The following is a 14,734-nucleotide window of genomic DNA, read 5'->3' as shown; positions in this document are numbered from 1 at the left end:
TTAGAGATTGGTCACCTTCATCATGTGCTTTATGAGCTATGTTCTTCCTTTTTCCCCAAAGACCTACAATGAAGAGCTCTGCCTCCAGATATGATCTTGCCTTCTTCCCCTTTTAGCTATCTCTTCACCAATCCTTTTGCTAATATCCCCTTTCCATTCTTGTGCACACCATTACACAGATACATCCAAATTTAAGAAAGTTTAAGATATAAACAAAATTGAACTTAGAAATGTAATAATCATGAATGATGTTTCTCAAATATTTCCTTAGTGTTACAAAAGATTTAAGATAGAGTATAAATAATCGTCTTCCAAAATATATTTTAAATGTACTTGTTGTTGTTGTTGTTGTTAGGTGCCGTTGAGTCAGTTCCAACTCATAGAGACCCTATGCACAACAGAACTCAACACTGCCTGGTCCTGCACCATCCTCACAATCGTTGTTATGCTTCAGCCCATTGTTGCTGCCACTGTGTCAATCTACCTCATTGAGGGTCTTCCTCTTTTCTGCTGACTCTCTATTTTACCAAGCATGATGTCCTTCTTCAGGGACTGATCCCTGCTGACAACATGTCTTGCCATTCTTGCTCCTAAGGAGCATTCTTTTTTTTTTTTATAATAATTTTTATTGAGCTTTAAGTGAACGTTTACAAATCAAGTCAGTCTGTCACATATAAGCTTATATACACCTCACTCCTAAGGAGCATTCTTGTTGTACTTCTTCCAAGACAGATTTGTTTGTTCTTTTGGCAGTCCAGGGTATATTCAATATTCTTCAGGAACACCACAATTCAAAGTCATACTCAGTGAGTCAAGATGGACTCTAAGGGAGATAGTTTAGGGGTGGACTAACTGGCACCTATCTTGTTTGTAGATCTTCACTCCTTCTAATTAGCTGGCCAGAAGAAGGATCTATTGGAGAGGCCCTGGCTATACGGAGGCACGGAACTTGGTTACCCTGATAAATAATCTCTGGCAGTGCAATTCAAGTACCACACCTTCCAGAACCAATATTTGTAAGAAGTGTATTTTGTTCCAACTAAGACTGCAAGACTCAGTATCTAAAGTTAAAAAGACTCTTCAGTACACACCTTAGAAGAGAGATAAAAATATCCTGCACAGGAAGGGTCCTGGGTTTGAGCCAGTTGAATCTTCCTAACTAACACACGAGACAAACAACAGGGCCCAAGGCACAAAGACAATATTTCTTAACCAGATCCCGACCAAAACAAACAGAAAAAACATGCAGGGATCGAGACAAAAGACCAGATGGAGACCTGTGCCCTCATGCAGGTGGGGACTCCGTCCCTGGACAGTGACAGGCTCTCCAGGTGTCCTCTGGATGCGGGGATCAAGGGCTGTGCTCTCATGCAGGTGGGGACTCAGCCCCAGGACACAGCGAGATCACCACAAGGCCTACACCCGTTACCGAGGACACAATCCACCACCCAGTAGCTACTCCAAAATAAAACTTAAAATAGGTATGTATTTCACTGCGCTGTCAGAATGTTTCTGTGCTCCAACGAGGGACTTGCAGGTTGTCTGGTCAGGGTTGATGCTGCCCAGAAAGTCCTTTGGAGGAGGTTTCAGGACCTAACTTAGCTGGAGCCCTAGTGTCCACTGTGTCTCACCTGGGGTACCAAAATGAAGTGGTCAACTAATAGGTTCTTGACAAGCAGACTGGTGAACTGAAGTCAACCAGAGGCAGGGTTGGAAGAACAGAAAAGTTTATTCACAGTTTGCAAACTGGGAGCCAGGCAGGGTCTCATGACCTAAGGCTGCCTGCTCAGCTTAACCAGGGTAGATTCACTCTTTTTATAGGGAGTAATACACATTTTTTTTTAATACACATATGCATGAACAGAGAGGGGAGGATCTTCAGTCTTGTGATGTGTGTGCAGTCCTCATAATTTTATAAATAAATTTTTGCACACGGCTCTAAAAATATTGTGCATAACCCTAAAAAAATGGCGATGGCTCGCTACTGCCACACGAGGTAGGACGTATTTCAGGTAAATTCAGAGTTAGTGCATCTGCTCTTTGGCCTCCTGCTAGGAGAAGAGAAGAAACCTGGGGAATCAACCAGTCTGGGTGAAGCGCTGGAAAGGTTGTAACAAAAATGTGGCCAGAGTAGACTTTTCTGAAAAACAGCCATTATGAGATACCCTTAATAACACTCTCATGGCTGCCTGCTTCAATTCCATGCCTTCTTCCAGGTTTCCCACCTGATTGGCTTGTGGGAAAAAACAGACAAGCATAATTTAGGAGTCACACCTAAGGCCTGAAAGGCTACCAAATTGTGCTTCTGCTCACAGACCTAGATGAACCCACATCACACATACAGTTTATTTTCCCAATATAAAAGAATATACATACTGATACACTTTTTTTCCACTTCTATGGAGTTCTGACCCAGTATTCTGACATTATAAATGATTACAGTTTATCTTCTATTTCCAGACCCTCCACAATCCTGAAATATCTATCAACACTCATCTAGCTGCTTCAGAGAGACCAGAAAAAGTCATTCTATGTTTTGATCTTCCGAAATCCATCCAGGTCAAAGGAATCTGTCACTATTAACAGGTCCCAGGTATGCTTAGTACCACCCTCAGTACTGCTATCACAATATTTACCACTTTTTTTTTTTGCCCACCTACTCATCCAACACTGTGTCCAAAAAACCAGCAATATCAAAAAAAATTAAAAAGGAGAATATTGCAGCATCTCTCCTCTTCCTCTCTTAGGCTCAAGTTTATCAATTGTTTCTTTTCCTTCCATGGCTCCTCTTAATGTTCAAATGACAATAGGCAAGCACTTCCATTATCGCATACCCAGATGCCATTTAGCAGTAAACAGGGTAATTGCTGGTATCAAGGATGGTCAAGGTTAAGCAGACAAACACTACCATGCAGTAGGTGTTTGGTTGGCTCTGCAGTGGCTTGCTTGGCATGTGGCCTCTGCAAATACATTGTACCCTCCCACCATTGTGAACAGCTGGGCCTGAATTAAAAGGAAAGGCCTGCATTTTAATTTACTTTATGGTAAGACATCTCAGAAAATATCCCACATTGTATGCTCATCTCCTTCCTTTGTCCTCCCTTTCCTCCATTCCTTGCTGTCCTCAGTCTGAGCTGGGGTTGGGGGGAGGTGGAAAGAGCTGGCAGGAGTTGGAGGCAGGGGTGTGGGCGGACCGCCCCCCCCACCCCTGCACCACTATCAAGCCATTGAGTTGCAGCCTGGGGCCCACTCAGGCCAGCAACGCTAGTCAGAAGTACTACACCGCAATCAAGAGCTTGACGGTGCAGGACCCAGGTCATGGCAACCCCGCTTATATTCTGCATAGACCATGGGCGCTACGGGATGGAGTCACCCAAGGCCGAGGTCGGAGGCCAGGTGGTGGCCTCACTGCCCAAACATGGAGTTCCTGATCATCTGGGCTGTGATCCTCAAACGGGGTTCTTTGTTCCTCCTAATATCAGTGTATTGCCTTGCTGCAGAGGGGAAATTGTACATTTAAAGAGAAAATACCGTGGACTGCTTTCCACGATGCAGTTGCTGTAGTCATCTATAATAATAAAGCCAAAGAGGAGCCAGTCACCATGATTCATCCAGGCACTGGAGATATTATTGCTGTCATGATTACAGAATTGAGGGATATGGATATTTTGAGTTATCTGGGAAAAAAATCTCTGTACAAATGACAACAGCTGCTGGAGCTCGTATGCCAACAAAGAACTTCAGCTGTAGCTCTCTAGTCTTCATGTCAATATCCTTTACTGTTTTGATGATTATCTCTTCAGCATGGCTCACATTCTACTTCATTCAGAAGATCAGGTACACAAATGCAAGTGACAGGAACCAGCGTCGTCTAGGAAATGCAGCCCAGAAGGCCATCAGCAAATTGACAACCAGGACAGTAAAAAACAGTGATAAGGAAACATACCCTGACTTTGATCACTGTGCAATCTGCATGGAGAGTTATAAGCAGAATGATATTGTCCTAATTCTCCCCTGCAAGCATGTTTTCCACAAATCCTGCATAGATCCCTGGTTTAGTGAAAACTGTACCTGTCCTGTGTCCAAACTTAATATTTTGAAGGCTCTGGGAATTGTGCCAAATTTGCCATGTATTGATAAAGGAACATTGGATATGGAAAGGCTCACCAGAACCCAAGCAGTTAACCAAAAATCAGCCCTTGGTGACGTTGCCAGAAACTGCTCCCTTGGCCTCGAGCCACTTCAAGGTTTGGGGATATCGCCTCTTCCTCAGGATGGGGAACATACTCCTAGAACAGGTGAAATCCGAGGATCCAAGGTGGCAGCTCTAACTGCTGGGACCCTGCTGCTCCTGACAGGCATCCAGGCAGCATCTTGGGTCATTGTGACTGTGCTACTCAAGAGGAATCAGGAGCAGGTGTATCTGGTGCAGGTCAGCCCAGGGGACTCTCCACTCATGTTGTTTGATCGGACAGGAGGGACATGGTGGCTGCTGTGCTCCTCGTGCTCCAATGCCAGGGTGGCCAGGCTCAGCTGTGAGGAAATGGCCTTCCTGAGGGCACTGGTCCACTCGGAGCTAGATGGGCAGATGGCACACTGGGCTTCTGAGTTGATGAGGGAAAGTTTTCCCATTTCTGGAGCTTGCTAGAGGTCATCTCTGTGTGTGACTGTCCCAGGGGTTATTTCTTGGCTACCATCTGCCAAGACTCTGGCTGCAGAAAACTGCCTGTAGATCGCATTGTGGGATGCCAGGACACCAGCCTGGGAAAGTGGCCATGGCAGGTCAGTCTTCCCTACGATGGGGCACACCTCTGTGGGGGGTCCCTACTGTCCAGAGATAGGGTGTTGACAGCTGCCCACTGCTTCCCTGAGCAGAACCAGGTTCTGTTCGGACGGTGGGTGTTTGCTGGTGCAGTGGCCCAGGCTTCGCCCTATGGCCTGCAGCTGGGAATACAGACAGTGGTCTACCATAGGGGCTGTCTTCCCTTCTGTGATTCCAACAGTGAGAAGAACAGCAATGACACTGCCGTTGTCCACATTTCCAGCCCCCACCCCTAATTTTTTTTTTTTTTTTTTTTACCCCTTACGGAGTACATCTAGCCCGTGTGCCTCCCGGCTGCTGGCCAGGCCCTGGTGGATGGCAAGCTGTGCACCATGACTGGCTGGGGTAACACGCATTACTATGGGGAGTCGCTGCTCTCTGGTATGAAGGCACCAAAAGGGAGACTCTGACCTGGGGCTGCTCAAATGACTCCTGGGCTCTGGGGTGGAGGGACCCTGAAGGACCTGCGGTGGGCACCAGGAGGGAAAGGGGTTGTGCGTGCTCCCATCTCTGGCCAGCCTTGCCTGCATGACCCCAGGTCAACAGGCTGGGGTACTCCAGGATGCTTGAGTCCCCATAATCAGCAATAATGTCTGCAACAGCCCAGACTTCTATGGGAATCAGATGAAGCCCAAGATATTCTGTGCTGGCTACCTAGAAGGTAGCACTGTTGCCTGCTAGGGTGACAGCAGCAACCCCTTCGTATATGAGGACAGCATCTCTCGGACCCCACGATGGCAGTTGTGTGGCATTGTCAGATGGGGCACTACCCGCACTTTGGCCAAGAAGCCAGGTGTCTACAACAAAGTGAGCTACTTCTGGGAGTAGATCTTCCAGGCCATAAAGAGTCACTCCAAAGACAATGGCATGGTGACCCAGATCTGACCTGAGACTTCCCAAGTGGAAACCACTCATCCCTGGTACCACCCAAGTCACACCCTCCTGATGCATATGTAAATATTTCCCAGCCCTACGTGGACCTGTATGGCTAGGCTAGGCTTAGGCTAGGTTTAGGATAAACCTTTAGGGGACATATTACATATTTACATTTCCCATTCTCTATAGTGACATAAAAGGAGCCATGTAGGTGGAAATGGTTAAGTACTCAGTTTATAACCTGAAGGTTAGCGGTTCCAAACTTACCCAGTGGCTCCACGGGAGAAAGACCTCACCATTTGCTTCCAAAAAGATTACAGCCAAGAAAACTTCTTGGGGCAGTACCCTGGTGATATAGTGGTTAAGGGCTACGGCTGCTAACCAAGAGGTCAGCAGTTCGAATCAGCCAGGCGCTCCTTCCAAACTCTATCGGGAAGTTCTACTCTGTCCTATAGGGTCACTATGAGTCAGAATCGACTCAACGGCAGTCAGTTTGGGTGTTTTTAGTTTTTGTACTCTGTCACATGGAGTCAGTATAAGCTGAAATCCACTCAACGACACCTAACAACAAAACACAATGGCATAAAGTACTTAAAAAAACAAAAACTGTTTAGTGGTTTCTCAAAAAAAAAAAAAAAGATCATAGAACTACCATATGACCCATCAGTCCCAATTCTAGGTATATACCCAGAAGAAGTGAAAGCAGGAATGCAAACTACAATGTGTAATCCAGCAGGGACTATCCAAGTATAGTTCCACCTTTTGCAGATGAGGAGACAACGGTGGCAAGAGGGTGAAGATCAGGTAAACCTGCATGTCCTGCAAATGACAAACTGGGACCAGAACCCAGGTCTTTGACCTTTTCCAGTGCATCTCAGAGTTTAGGGAAAGGGAGAGTAAAAGCTTCAGTCTGGTTAAAGCCAATGATCACCGGAGGCTACTGGGTCATCTTGGTAAGGAAAGGAAAAAGGCTTTACAGAAGGGGCTTGCAACCGTTCTTCTAAAGAGATCAGGGAAAAAAGGAATCATCGGAGAGAGAAAAACAGGAATTAGCAGGTAAAGAACGAGGCACACCAATGTTCTTACAGCACTTCACAACAGCCAAAATGTTGCAACAACTGAAATGTCTGTCAGTGTGAATGGATACACAACATGGAATATTACTCAGCCATAAAGAGAAATGAAGTCATGATGCATGCCACAACATGGATGAACCTTGAAAACATTATGACGAGTGAAATAAGTCAGTCTCAAAAGGACAGCTACCATATGATCTCACTTAAATGAAATAACAAGATATGCGCTGTTGGTCGGTGCTGTCGAGTCACTTCCAATCATAGTGACCCTATGTACAACATAACGAAACACCACCTGCTCCTGCGCTATCCTCATAATCATTGCTATATTCTAGTCCATTGTTGTGGCCACTGTGTCAGTACATCTCATCAAGGATCTTCCTCTTTTTCGCTGGCCCTCTGCTTTACAAAACGTGATGTATTTCTCCAGGGACTGGTCCCTCCTGATAACATGTCCAAAGTACGTGAGACGAAGTCTTGTCATCCTCGCCCCTAAGAAGCATTCTGGCAGTATATATTCTAAGACAAATTTGGCAGTCCATGGAATATTCAATATTCTTCGCCAACACCATAATTCAAAGGCATCAAATTCTTCACTCTTCCTTATTCATTGCCCAGCTTTTGCATGCATGTGAGGCAACTGAAAATACCATGGCTTGGTCAGGTACACTTTAGTCCTCAAAATGACTTCTTTGCTTTTTAATGCTTTAAAGAGGTCTTTTGCAGCAGATTTGCTCAGTAGAATAAGTCCTTTGATTGCCTGACTGCTTCTTTCATGGACATTGATTGTGGATCCAAATAAAATGACATTCTTGACAACTTCAATCTTTTCTCTCTTTGTCATGATGTTGCTTATTGGTCCAGTTGTGAGAATTTTTGTTTTCTTTATGTTCAGATGTAATCTCTACTGAAGGCTGTATCTTTGATCTTCATCAGTAAGTGCTTCAAGTCCTCTTCAATTTCAGCAAGCAAGGTTGTGTCCTCTGCATATGACAGGTTGTTAATGAGCCTTCCTCCAATCCTGATGCTGTATTCTTCTTCATATAGTCCAGCTTCTCGGTTTATTTACTCAGCATACAGGTTGAATGTGTGTGGTGAAAGGATACAACCCTGACACACACATTTCCTGATTTTAAACCACACAGTATCCCCTTGTTCTGTTCGCATGACTGCCTCTGGATCTATGCACAGAGTCTGCATGACCACAATTACGTGTTCTGGAACTCCCATTCTTCACAATATTATCCATAATTTTCTATGATCCACACAGTCAAATGCCTTTGCGTAGTCAATAAAACACAGGTAAATATCTTTCTGCTTTCAGGCAAGATCCTCTGATATCAGCAATGATATCCCTTGTTCCACTGACAGACTGACAGATAAGTCGGGAAAGGAAATATGTAGAAACCAAAAATTATTAGTTACCAAGGGTGGAAGGTAGGGGGAAATGGGGAGTTTTTTGCTTAGGAGACATTGAGTTTATGTTAGTGGTGGTGGAATAATTTGGAAAAGAATAGTGAGAATGGTTGCACAAGTGGAAAAATGTAATCAATGCCAATGATATATATGTAGAAATTAGGAAACTGGCATATGTTTAGTTGTGTATATTATCACCACAGCTTAAAAACAATTCTTTTCCCTTAAGAACTCATTTGAAATGTATTAGGTTACAGAGACCACGTAAAAACAAGAAAGTAGTAGTTTTTCACTTTTCACTTCAAATTTTTGCTATTCCTAGAAATTCCCCTAAGATACAACCTGAATGTGGAAGTGACTTTAGAGAATATTGGCCTCCACGGGGTGAAAATGGATTGGTCGAAGGTTAAAGCCTTGTTCTTTATCTGCTAATTCCCATTTTTTTCTATCCGATGATTCTTTTTTTTCCCTGATCTCTTTAGAAGAACGCTTGCAAGCCCTTTCTGTAAAGCCTTTTTCCTTTCCTTACCAAGATGACCCAGTAGCCTCTGGTGCTCATTGGCTTTAACCAGACTGAAGCTTTTACTCTCCCTTTCCCTAAACTCTGAGATGCACTGGAAAAGGTCAAAGACCTGGGTTCTGGTTCCAGTTTGTCATTTGCAGGACATGCAGGTTTACCTGATCTTCACCCTCTTGCCACCACTGTCTCCTCATCTGCAAAAGGTGAAAATGTACTTGGATAGTCCCTGCTGGATTACACATTCCAGGGAACTTCCCTTGGCACCACCCTCCTATTTGCAAAGAATTAAAAAAAAAATAGGACATGAATTTGGGAGGCAGATTTTCCTGAAAACATTCTTCCCTATAACCAGCTGTTCCTGCAAGTGCATGTTTGAGGCTATGCACATCTCTTCCCAGGAAGTGTGAGAGAGCTTCATTTTCCTCCAGGAAAATACAATAGAGAGTAAACTGGCAGATGAGGAGGGATCTCACCAATCAACAAGCAGTATCTTTGAGCAGGGCTATCACCAGCACCAGGGAGTAGGACCTAAGTATATTTCAGACCACACTTCCTCTCCCCTGCTATCATCACTAACTCCTTCCAGACTGTGGCTCATCCACTTAACTGCACTCAGTTTGCACCTGACCTCCATCACCACTTAGGTCTCACTTTAGCCTCACTTAGCTATCAGCAGCACCTGGTAGAAGATTCTCATTTGGTTTTTTTCCTTTCTGTTTCAGGTAACAACTAATGCTGGAACTATGAAAAGAGTTTGTCTACTTTCAACAAAGCATAGTCACAAACTTCAGCTTAATTCTCAAATTGTTGACCAAAACTAATACAACAAAACAAGTGAAAGTCCAAATCTGAAAGCAAGATGAGAATCGGATGTCACTACCACTTAGGATTTTTACTCCAGACAGCTGGTTTCATGGCAGAAGCTGCAACCCCTCAGCCTCCTAATGTGATAACTTCCTGAAGGGCACTGATGACTCGTTCCACAGATAATCATGAGAGAACCAGATTCTTTTCCCTCCTCAGCCCCATCCCGTAGATGACAGGAGTTAGCGACAGCTGGAAGAAAATCTCGAGGACTTGGGAATAATAATATCACTGCAGACTATTCATCAGCTCTTCGGCACACGTCCATTTCCCTTGAAAGATGAGGGTTTTTAAATCTCTGAAAATGAACTATTTTATACATGTTCTGTTGCCTAAAATTTTCTTTGTAGATATCAAAATTATAAAGTTTTCTTTTCCAAGCTAATATAAGAAAATTCCATCATTAATACATCCACTACATTTATATCTCAGAGCAATAGCAACCCAGTGTAGATACATCACTTCCTTCCAAAGTTAAAATGTTACTAAGCACCTGGTATTACTTAGAAAAACAATACTGGGTCTCACACCTGAGAACAGAGCTCACTCAGCCAACACCATCTATCCTTGTGGTGAGGTGCCTGTAATCAGGGCAGCAGACTCACATGTGTCCAAGACTGGGTTCTCAAAGAAAACAGCGATATACCCTCTGCCAAGGAGGAATCCTGAGAGCTTGCCGTTCACACATGATAAAGAAAAACCTTCCTGTACAGTTCTAGCAGAAGTTCCATCCTAGAGGTCTCTGCTGAGGTCTCCCAGATGATACTGGGAGGTTTCTAATAATTTTACTATCCTCTTGTTGTTGTTTGCTTGTTTTTCCCCAGGAAACAAATTTCTCATAAACATTGACTTGTCTTTTGAAATCAAGTAAAAAAGCAGGACATCTTATTCACAAACTTTGAAACACACAAAGCAGCCTCAAACTTACCAGACTAGAGTAGGCTAATTCAAGGAAGAAGGGCAAAGGAGACACATCTCCCAAATCCTGTGTGGCAGGAAGGGATCCCTTCAGAAGAGTTTGTACAGCAGATTAGTGATCTTTGTTAAACTGTAGCAGTGAATGGTAGTGGGGACTGTCACATCCTCCAGCAAGGAGACCCATAGGAGTCAATTTTAATCCAGGATGCTGACAGCTCTCCACAGCCGACCATATTTTACAATCATCCTGTCCCTACCCCCAGCAACTACTGGAAAATTTTTAAACCTAAAAAAAAATTGAAAGAGTAATACGATGATCGCCTCACATTGCTCTACTAAGTTCAGCAATTGATATTCATTTGTCTCTTTCTGTATTGACACACACCCACACAAACATACGTATTTCTTTAGTAAATTCAGACAAAAAAAAACAACTTCTAGATACTTCTCACTATCTTGAGATTAAGGGACAGTATTACATATCACCATAATATAATTCAATTATTAAACTTAAGAATATCAACATTAGTTCAATAAAACCTAACATAATGTCCAGGTATAAATTTCCTCCATTGTTTTACAGACAGACAGATATAAATATATCATGAGAGTGAGAGTGAGAGATCTAGAGCCAGAGAGCCAGAGTGAGAGCAGATTGAGAGTTGTGGTGATGTTGTTTCTCCAACCTCCAATCAAGGCTCCTAAATGGCACTTGATTGTTACATCTCTTTATTCCTAATTACATTGAACTGTCTCCCTACCCGCTTTGTACTCCTTTGTTGGTGTGTGTTTTGATGATATCAAATTTTTGAAGAGGACAGACCCACTGTTTTGCCCTACATTCTGTTCAAGCTAAACACTTTGGGCAAGAACACTGCATATGTAATGCTGTGTGCTTTGAACAGCATCCTGTCAGGAAGGAAAGAGGGGTCAGGGTGTTCATCACTGTTAACTTATCCTTAGCTTTCTCCCTCTGCCACATCTTTCTCCCACAGAGCACCTGGTGTGTCTGTCCTCTCCACTGTAAGGATACATTTTTTCACTTTGTAATTTTTAGATAGTTTGTGGGATGATACTTAGAGATGTAAATACACTGTATGTGTGCACGTGTATATTGTTAGAAGTTTTAACGTTTGTTGATGATCCCTGCCTGCATCAATTGTTATATTAGCACTTGCAGCATGGAGACTTCTATGTTTATCTACAATTTTTAACCAAACATGTTGTGAGGTGCCATCGAGTGGATTTTGACTCATCGTGATCTCACTTGACAGAGTAGAGCTGCCCCATGAGGTTTCCTAGGCTTTAATCTTTACAGGAGCAGATCACCAGGTCTTTCTCCCTGTAGAGACAGGCTTCTTTCCTGCGCAAGAGTAACACCCCTTGGAGGTCCCTCAAGTAGTTTTTTCAAAGAACTAGGGAAAAAGTAACAACTCATCAAGGCTAGGAAAAAACCTCTTAAGCTATTTTTTCCGAAGATCCAAGGCAAAAGACCACATAAAGGAACTCATTGCACCACAGATGTATAAAAAAAATTGTTGTGCTGGCATATGCACGAAGAAAAGGACTCATTGAGTTGGAAAAATTAATTGAAATACAAATACATTTATACACCTATTGAGCTCAAATGAAAAACATTTAAACATATGCCTTCCACTTTTTGCAAACATGGACTAACCAAAACCAAACCCTTTGCCCTGGAGTAGATTCCGACTATTAGCGGACCTTTTATACAACTGTCCCAGAGGTTTTTCAATGCTGTGATCTTTAAGGAAGCTCATTTCCACATCTTTCTCCCGCACAACGCCTGGCGGGTTCAAACTTCGGACTTTCGGTTAACAGGCGAGCGTGCTTAACCACTGCGGCAACGGGGCTCCTGAACAACAACAAAAAAAAAAGAGGAATTTTATGAAACACCGGTTTTCAAAACACTGGAAATCAGGCAACAAGGGTGAGCAACCCTTGAAAACCAGGAAACAAACAAGGTGAGCCCTACGATTGCCCCAGCATACTGCCTTTTCTGCCATTGCTCTTCCAGACTGTACCCTATAGAAATACTTGCACAAGTCGCCAAAGATATGTGTACAAGAATGAGGAAAGTGTTCAATAAATAACAGTACAAACAAACAACAGGAAAAGCTCGTTTAATGATGATGATTTTATTCTTTCAAGCATTTCCGGATTCCCAGGCGCATTCCTAATTTGTTCTGAATGACTCTTCTGGGAGGCTCTGAGATGACAGGAGGGTAAGGGAGGTCTCCGCTTCCCGGGGTGGCCTGCGAACTACCAACCTTTCGGTTAACATTCGAATGCGCTAACAGGTTGGGCCACGGAGCCTTCAGTAGCCAGTGTTTCTGGTGTCGATAAACAGGGATTTCTAACTAACCACGATGTCTGCCGCACAATTGCGCAGGCTCCACAGCCTCGGAAAAACCGGAAGGGTTAGGGCGACGAATCGCGTTGGTCTGCACATTTGAAACCCGTGCTTCGGGTGAGTCCGAAGCTAGAAGGGCCGCCGAATGGCATTCACCCTCCTTGGTCCTCTCCCGCCTCAGAAGCCAGCAACACCCGGAGACCCCTAGTGCGACCTCCGCCTAACCCGGGCGGGGCCCACAACATGCTGAGCCCCAGTGGGCTTCGGGACGTCTCTTCGCATAGCATCTCCTGCTCCTCCTTCGCCCGCCCGCGCCACTAGACTCCCCGGGCTCAACTTGGTTGTGGTCGGTGGGGAGGGAAATGGGAAAATAAAGGGGAAAGGGGAACCGTGAAGCGGAGCGAAGGAAAACAGGAAGGCGTGGGTGAGGACAAGAGCTCCAGGAGGCCCTGTGCAGAGACTCAGGAGGCATCCTGGCGAGGAGAGAATGGTCTTTCTGAGGAAGCGGGATGGGGAGGCAGGCGAGGGACGGAACTGAGAGAAGACTTGAAAGAGAGAAAAGCAAATTATCTGTGGCTATCCAAAAACAAAGCAAGGAAATACTGTGAAGGTTCTTACTTCAAAAACATTCAAGGAAACGCATCATCTGTTAACAAGTTTATGGCATGCGGTGATCAGACAGTGAGTGGTTGGTACTCTTCGTTTACCCACAGCAATCTCGGCAGTGTCGGGAGCCTGTCTTAGCAGGAACTCACTCCTCTTGAGGTTTGCCTTTAGGTCTTGCGCAGGCTGCACGCTTCTATGAGGCCATAGAGCAGCAGGACTCAGAGCTGCGAGTCAAGAGAAGCGAAGGCAACGTGATAGTGCACAAACCTGGGGTCTGGTCGTTCAGAAACTATAGATGTTCCCCACAAGTGAGGAGAAAGTAAAATGCAGCCTCTCACTTAGTCTGAGTTGTGGTCATAACCGTTTTTCTGACTGAGATATTTCAACTATCAGTATGACTTTTTTAGACTAAACCCATTAAACTCATTGCTGTCGAGTCAATTCTGACTCATAGCGACCTTTTTAGACTAAGGGAGAATGAATTTTTAGTGAGTTTAAAATGTAATCCAAGCTCTTTGCCATGCTCTACACAGTCTTATCCCCATCCTCCGTCCCCCATGTTTATCCCAACAGTTAATTCTTCAAATATAACTCAAACAGTGTGAAATGTAAAAACCTTAACTGGGTGACTTATTAAAATGGAAAAATGTAACCATCACGCAGATCAAGTTACAGGGAATTTCCATCATCCCAGCAAGGTCTGTAAAACCCTTTTCCAATCAATCGCCACCCGCTCACGCTTAGTTATTCACTATAGTGATTTTTATCACCAGAGATTAGTGTTGCCTACTCTTAGAGTTCACGTTAATGAATCTATATCTTGTAATACCTGGTTTTGCTTTGTTTTGTTTTTTCAGTCAAGCATTGTCATGTTTTTGAAATATATTCGTACACATTGTTGGCTGCCTGCATCACTGGTTAATTTCTACAATATTAATGCAGGTTATTCCGAAGTGTGAACACAGCAGTATTGATGGGCAGTTGGGTTACTTGTAGTTTTTGGTCGTGACTAAGGCTGCTATGAATATTTTCAGATGAGTCTTTTGTGGACGTGTGCATCCATTTTCCTGGGGAACTTAAGTACAGTTGTCCTAAATGAGTGGCCTTGATGGTACACTGGTTAGGACTCTGCATTGTGGCCTCAGCAACTTCGGTTCAAATGCCAGTCGCGACATGTAGTTGAAACTTCTTTCTGCAGCCCTGTCTTTTAAAAGTTGTAATGCTACTTTTGCTGGAGGCAGCCTCTCAGGAGTGCAGCCAAA

The 14,734-nt window shown here is 44.0% G+C and overlaps 1 pseudogene; it reads left to right on the top strand.

The window, feature by feature from the left end:
* The first annotated feature begins 2,783 nt into the window (after positions 1 to 2,783).
* Positions 2,784 to 5,830, top strand: LOC135230549 (uncharacterized; annotated as a pseudogene).
* Positions 5,831 to 14,734: the final 8,904 nt, after the last annotated feature.

The sequence above is a fragment of the Loxodonta africana genome, chromosome 3, assembly GCF_030014295.1.
Source record: "Loxodonta africana isolate mLoxAfr1 chromosome 3, mLoxAfr1.hap2, whole genome shotgun sequence".
In the NCBI taxonomy this organism is placed as follows: Eukaryota; Metazoa; Chordata; class Mammalia; order Proboscidea; family Elephantidae; genus Loxodonta; species Loxodonta africana.
This window is presented reverse-complemented; position numbering and strand designations above follow the sequence as displayed.